We start from the raw sequence: 7993 nt of genomic DNA on the forward strand, positions 1-7993 counted from the left end.
TGCTCTTGAACCCATTGCTGCTCCTTTGGTTCATCAAGAATCCAAGATGGTGGAGTTCTTGAGTTTGATTGGGAGAGGATCTCTTTGTTTTATTGATTACCAAGTTGAATCTTATGTTGGAAGAAGGAATGTGAACTTCAAATCCATGGAGTCTCCCCATTTCTTTGTTGGGTTTTCTCATAGTGAGTGTCACCTTAAGGCTTCTGCAACTATTCATTCTGAGGATGAAGAGAGGAGTCAAATTGTAAACCGCAATGTGCAACTCTTCATGACTGCCTTTGTGGTTGCCGCCGGAGTCGTGGCTCTTTTTTTCAAGCGAAGCAGGTCGGAGACCACCGCTTCAGTGGAAGGAGAAGATGGAGTAGGTCCCACCACAAGTGGCTAATATCAGTTTAATTGTAATTAATTAGTTTAGCTGCATTTTTAAAATTGAAGTGTGGAATTATGGTTAATTCCTAAATTTTGTCTCTAGTTCATGTAATCAAAGCAGCTCACCTTTATTATTAATCTCAATTTTCTTATTAACTCATTAATTTTTATTTACCGTCTTTTTAACGCAATTTTTAACTCATTTATTATTCCAAAAGTAACATTAAAAGTATAATTTATTTATTAATTATTTTTTATTTGTCTTAATTTTATAATAATATAGTTTCAAATACTGTTATATTAAAAACACAGTAATATGAAATGGAAGGACGAGTTATAACTTGTGAAATTACATGTTGCATTTCAAAATGGTATTGTACTTGGTTTGTTGCTATTGGTAACGAGCATTCTTAACTAATTTGACAATTCTGTTTAATTTCTTTTTGAATACATGCTCAATATAGATGTTCTTTGATAGAATTGAACAGGCGCACACCTTTCTATGTTTTTTTTACCATTCTGTAATTTGAAATTCAATTCCATAGAAACACCAAAAATCCATAATCCAAAATTCAATTCCATAGAAACACCATAAACGAAAATATGTAACGATAAGTTTTAAATGGCCAATGCTTATTGACTACATGCTTCCAACAGCAAACTGCAAACCATTATATTGTATATCATCCAAACATTTACACTATTTACTTTTCCTATTAATTTGGGGATAGAAAAGGAGTTTGTTCACCATTATTAATAAATTGTAATAAAATATCTTGTGTTCAAGTAATTAACTATGGATTACTCCACTGTAATAGTCAACATACAGCTGGAGCTCTTAGGGAAAGAAAATCTGAAATTTTGTTGGTATAGAAGTCTGGATGTATGGCTTTGTTTGGACTCTGAAGCATTGCCGTTGTGGTGACTCCAAGAGGACAAGAAGAGTTTTGCAGCCCACCATTTGTCCAAATAATATGTCAGTGTCTAATCTTTCCCCAACCGTGCATATTTGTGACTTTGAAATGCCAAATCTGTTCAATAAAATGACAACAAAGTCAAAGGAAATTATCATGTAAACAAACTTGTGTAACAATGTTTGAAGGCCATTGAAAAATGCTCTGCCATCATGAATTTGGAAGTATTAGTTCCACCAACATTTTTAAAATTATGATACTTCCATCGAAGATGCGAAAATTGTTTAGTTCTATGTCAAAGAAAATTGATTTTGTCAACACAATTTTATTTTGAAAACATGCATCAAACTATTAGGATTAATTCTTGTAAATATTTATCTTAAATTTTTTTAATAATAAGTATGTATCTCTTATTTCTAATAAAGATTCTTGTAAATATTTATCTCAATTTTTTTTAATAATAAATATGTGTCTCTTATTTTTAATATTTGTCTATGTTAGATATTTATTCTTTTTTTTTATATTAATCATAAACAAATATTTGTCTATCATTATTCATATGTGTATGTAATAAATATTCGCCGTGTATTTCTACATGAAAAATGCTAAATATCGCGAACATAGTCATCACGAATATTCGTGAATAACCTGTCGCTTATGTTGTTTGGTTTTTTTGTTCTAAATAAAAACTGGTGTCTTTAAAAATTAACACCACTTCACGTCAATTGTATTGATTTCATATGCATTGGCACTTGAAATCAAAATGTAAAATTAATATTAAAAAAATTCAATCATGAATCGTTTTTAGTGATGTGTTTATACAGCGTGAAAAAAATTAATGTATGAAAAAATTATTATTCATATATTATATATTTTTTCATTTATATTTTATTGCATATTAAAAAAATTAATATTGTAAGAAATTTTATAATTATAATAAAGTATCACAATTTAATATTTTATTGAATAAATATTAATGTGTACATAAATAAAAATTTAATCTTATAAAATGACACATGTCATTAAAACATAAAAATTATATAAGAATTTATTTGGATTTATGGTGGTAGTTCATTATCTCAAATTTATATAATGATAGTGATGGAAAAATTCATCAAAGATATAATAGTAAGAATAAAACTACAAGAGATGTCAATTATAACTACATTGTTTTCATGTTGATTAGAAAAGAAGCATTCGTGAACAAACTATACTATTTGTGTTATAACAAAAACATGTAGTGTAATGGAAATGGTGAGTGGAGAGAAACAAAGACAAAGCCAAGAAAAGTGGAGAAAAATAAAACATTTTGTGAGCAGTGATTACAAAGATTTTATTCCTTTTGTCCTATTATGTGAGCAACAAAAATCATTTCCATGCACCACAACAACAATTTCACACACCTTATTTCACGTGCTCCACCTCTCATACATTTTACACAGCCAAGAAATTATTAGGAACCGATTCAATTTTCTACATAACAAACTTGAAATCCCCTATCATTTTCATTCTCTCCCACTTTTCAAAAGAATACAAAAATAGACTAAACTCTTCTTCTCCAACTTTCAATCACAAAACAAAAACAGAGTGAAGATGGAAAGGATGGTTATTCAAGTTATGGAAAGGTTTGTTGGTGTTGATGTCAACAAGCTCATGGAAACTCTCTTACTCAAGGTAATTGAGAGAGCCCAAGGTTTTCTTCCTTCTGTTCAGCAACCCCTTGCTTTAGAAGAAAGGAACAAGGAAACGGAGCTAGAGCAAGCTCTTGCTCTTGAACCCATTGCTTCTCCTTTGGTTCATCAAGAATCTAAGATGGTGGAGTTCTTGAGTTTTATTGGGAGAGGATCTCTTGGTTTTATTGACTACCAAGTTGAATCTTATGTTGGAAGAAGGAATGTGAACTTCAAATCCATGGAGTCTCCCCATTTCTTTGTTGGGTTTTCTCACGGTGAGTGTCACCTTAAGGCTTCTGCAACTATTCATTCATAGGATGAAGAGAGGAGTGAAATTGTAAACCGCAATGTGCAACTCTCCATGACTGCCTTTGTGGTTGCCGCCGGAGTCGTGACTCTTTTTTTCAAGCGAAGTAGGTCGGAGACCACCGCTTCAGAGGAAGGAGAAGATGGAGTAGGTCCCACCACAAGTGGCTAATATCAGTTTAATTGTAATTAATTAGGTTAGCTGCATTTTTAAAATTGAAGTGTGGAATTATGGTTAATTCCTAAATTTTGTCTTTAGTTCATGTAATCAAAGCAGCTCACCTTTATTATTAATCTCAATTTTCTTATTAACTCATTAATTTTTATTTACCGTCTTTTTAACGCAATTTTTAACTCATATATTATTCCAAAAGTAACATTAAAAGTATAATATAGTTTCAAATACTGTTATATTAAAAACACAGTAATATGAAATGGAAGGACGAGTTATAACTTGTGAAATTACATGTTGCATTTCAAAATGGTATTGTACTTGGTTAGTTGCTATTGGTAACGAGCATTCATAACTAATTTGACAATTCTGTTTAATTTCTTTTTGAATACATGCTCAATATAGATGTTCTTTGATAGAATTGAACAACCGCACACCCTTCTATGTTTTTTTACCATTCTGTAATTTGAAATTCAATTCCATAGAAACACCAAAAATCCATAATCCAAAATTCAATTCCATAGAAACACCATAAACGAAAATATGTAACGATAAGTTTTAAATGGCCAATGCTTATTGACTACATGCTTCCAACAGCAAACTGCAAACCATTATATTGTATATCATCCAAACATTTACACTATTTACTTTTCCTATTAATTTGGGGATAGAACAGGAGTTTGTTCACCATTATTAATAAATTGTAATAAAATATCTTGTGTTCAAGTAATTAACTATTGATTACTCCATTGTAATAGTCAACATACAGCTGCAGCTCTTAGGGAAAGAAAATCTGAAATTTTGTTGGTATAGAAGTCTGGATGTATGGCTTTGTTTGGACTCTAAAGCATTGCCGTTGTGGTGACTCCATGAGGACAAGAAGAGTTTTGCAGCCCACCATTTGTCCAAATAATATGTCAGTGTCTAATCTGTCCCAAACCGTGCATATTTATGTGTAATACGGTGAACTGACTTTTTTTTTATCGAAATGTTGCGGTAAGCAAGAGTCGCCACCGATTTTTATTTTATCCAAATTAATTAGAAAGGCTAAAAGAACAGGAAAAAACCTTTTAAATAAAAACAGGGTTTGGGGGGTAATTATGCAAAGGGAAGGTGTAAGGCACCCTTTGCATCCATGGTCTTCCATGGGCTCTTAATTGCTTTGCTCTTTTGAAGGAAAAAAAAGTGTAGAAAAGAAATAAGACTTTAGCTTGTAAATAAGCGTAGCTTTTTGAAGGTTTATGAGAAAGAATATGAAAAGATTTTTAGAGCAAGGCAAAGCAATTAGGGACAATTACCTTATAGTTTAAAAAACGTTCTTTTAGCCTTTCAGGGTGAAAGGGTCTATCCTTGCCATAAGAGGGCAGGAAGCCTTTCATTTGGAGGTTGAAGGTTCATCGCATTATCGTTCGCCATAAGACTGACCCATGCCATAGAGAGGCAGGTAGTCTAAGGGAAGGATCAGAATAGCCTTTTCGTAGGCAGCCAGAGGATACCTCAGCCTTTTCGTAGGCAACTTCCGAGGGTCGAGATCATGTGTATCGAAGGCAGCATCATTAGGGACCATGATCTTAATCGAGGCAACATGGCTGAGGTATCCTCGTATTCGAGGGACTGGCTATTCTGCAAAAAACACAAGGCAGCAAGGCAACAGGCAACAGGCAACAGAGAGGTTTACCCAAAAGTGTGCGTGTGTGCACCAATCACGTGGTCAGATTCAGATATTTATCTTTATAGTTAAGTGATTCTAATTGAATTAATAAGTTGCACTCCCTAGGGTTACTAACCAGAGCAATTAATATTGATAATCAAAGTAATAAAGGGAGAGGGGAAAATGAAACCAGCGAGGGAAAGGGAAATTGAAACCAGCGTGATAAACAGATTAATAAGTTTAACACAAGTAATAATTTAAATCAGGGTTTAGGGTTACCGATACTCGAGGTTTTGGCAATTGGCAAACCCTGAAAAGGTGGGAAAAATGGCAAACAAAATGGGGTGAGTGCATTATCAGTTCAGGGTCAATTAGGGTTAACCGTAATTTAATAAATAAAAATAACATTACATATTTAAAGCAGAAAATAGCACTTAGCTTTAATTTGATCTGATTTGGTTGGCGGTCGTAGGAAGCCTCGGGGTTGACCCTGAAAATATTTGGTAAAGACAAAGGCAGAAAAAAGATGTGAGTGTATGCGGAGTTCAAAGGTAAACCCTAATTAAAAGGAAACAAAATAGACTTTTAAAACAATAACAATGAAATTGAATACTTAGCTTCGAATCTTGATTCGGCGCGTAGTCGGAGTGTATTTGAGAAGTAACCCTGAAAAAGGCACGGAAAATAAATATTCTCAGTGTATGGGATGTTCGTCGTAAACCCTGATTAGGGTACGAATTGAATAAGAAAATGAAAATAATTTAATTAATTATTGGTCTTGCGACCTAATTAATTAAATCGGGAAGAGAAAATAAAATCGAGCACACATATATTTTTTAGGAATTTTTAGAATTAAAACAAAATAAATATGAATTTTATAAATAATATAAATAATTAAATATAAATTAAATAAGAAAACAAATAAATATATAATTAAAATAAATATGTAATTAAATATTAAATATATAAATATATAATTAAGAAAATAAAAATATTATAAATAATATATAACAAATATAATAAAAGAAGAAGTATATATGTAATTAATAAATAAAATACTTAAATAAATAAATATTAAAAAGAAGTTTTTATAATAAAACATATAATTAGTTTATTATTATTAAGAAAAAAAAGATTTAAATAAAATTAGGTTACGCAATTAAAAATAAAAAAAATTGACAAAAACTTAGCTGGATCCTGTGTGGCTCACGTGTGAGGTGTATGGTGCGCCTTCATCTTTACGAGCGTTGGATTGAGAGGCTGATACGATTCAATGGATGGATGGTGAAGGCGTGTGGTACTGCCATGGGATGAGAAACACCGGATCCAGAGGCACATGCAATCCAAAGCGCGCGCTCCCCAGTTTGAATGAGCCAATGGGATCGCGCCACGCATTGTCTTCCTCACCAAAAAACCTGCAACACTCTTTTACAGCGCTTTTGGCAAACGCGCTATAAAATATCCTTGCCTATTACACCTGCCAGAGTCAAAAGGGCCCAAAACACAACAAAAATTCTTCGCGACCATACCAATGTGATCGTCCAGAGGTCACAAATTCATTGATACAAGAGTTTTGACCTAATTTTACCTCAATGTAAAAACCCTCTTTCGAACCTAAAAACCCTAGCTATGGCGTATCGTTTAATCAAGCACGAAAACACAATTAAAGCTCCAGAATCCATAAAAGCATGAACATGATTATGATTATGCAAACGAAATTCAATTATGATGCACAAATCATTAGAATCGAAGAAGTTTGAAAAAACGCAAACCGTGAATAATTGTAAGCGATTCAGTGACTTCTGAGTGTTGGAATGAATGTTCTCTCGTCCAGAAAACACCAAGGGATCAATTGGAATACTTCTTATGGCTTGAATTGAGCTGCAACTTAGAAACCGAATTCCAAATTTTTTGAGCTTTTTTGGAAGCTTGGTATGGTTCTTGGAGGCAAAGAAATCGTAACCCTGGCCTATGGTTCTGTCCAGAATATATAGGAGATGATTTTAGGTTAACAATCTTGGCAAAATCTTCTTGCATCTTTGATTTCAATTTTTGGAAATTTGATTTGAAATTTGTCTTTAAAGGTTTCTAATCTTGGCTCTAATTGATCCAATTTAATCCAATCACCATATACACAAAATTATATTGGCAATATGTCTTAAATGCTGATTGAATTCGAGTCCCATATATTTTTAAATCAAATATTTGATTTATTTGATTTTAATTCTTTTTTAATTGAATAAAAAATCATATTAACTTAAATAAATCAATTAAATTCGTAGGGATTGGTTTCTAGGTCTTGGATAACTTGTGGATCAAGATTGAATCAAAAGATCTTGGGTCCCTTTGCAAAAAATCCAAATTCTTTCACATTTTTCCCTCCAAAATAGTCCAACTTTGACAAGGCCTAACTCTCTCAATTTTTGAGGTATGGAAGTGTTTTAGGACTTTTAGAAACCTTAGAGAGTACTCTAACCAGTGTCTTTGGTCTCATATCAAAATTATTTTCCATGCTCCTTATATATCCTTTTGAAAAAAGTGACTTTTTGTTGACTTTTGAAAAGGACCTATAATGTTTTAGTCCATATCTCTCAAATGAAGCATTTTTAGACTTGGCATGTGAGAGACAAAAATGTAGAGAATCAAATCTCCTTAAAAATAAGCTTTGGATGGAAAATTGCTGATGTTCCATGTGAGAGTTATGGCTGGTCAAAGTTCAGTTGACTTTCTCCTATACAAACCCTAATTTAGAAACTTTTTGATTTATTGATTTTTGATCTTTCCTTGATGAACCATGATCAATTCTTGATCAAATGGTGAATGATACTTCAATATGAGGATCTTTGACAAAAAATCAGGAGTTTTGACTTTACTTTGACCACAGTTGACTTTTAGGTTAACTTAGTCG

This window comes from Vicia villosa, linkage group LG4, assembly GCF_029867415.1.
Source record: "Vicia villosa cultivar HV-30 ecotype Madison, WI linkage group LG4, Vvil1.0, whole genome shotgun sequence".
Lineage (NCBI taxonomy): Eukaryota > Viridiplantae > Streptophyta > Magnoliopsida > Fabales > Fabaceae > Vicia > Vicia villosa.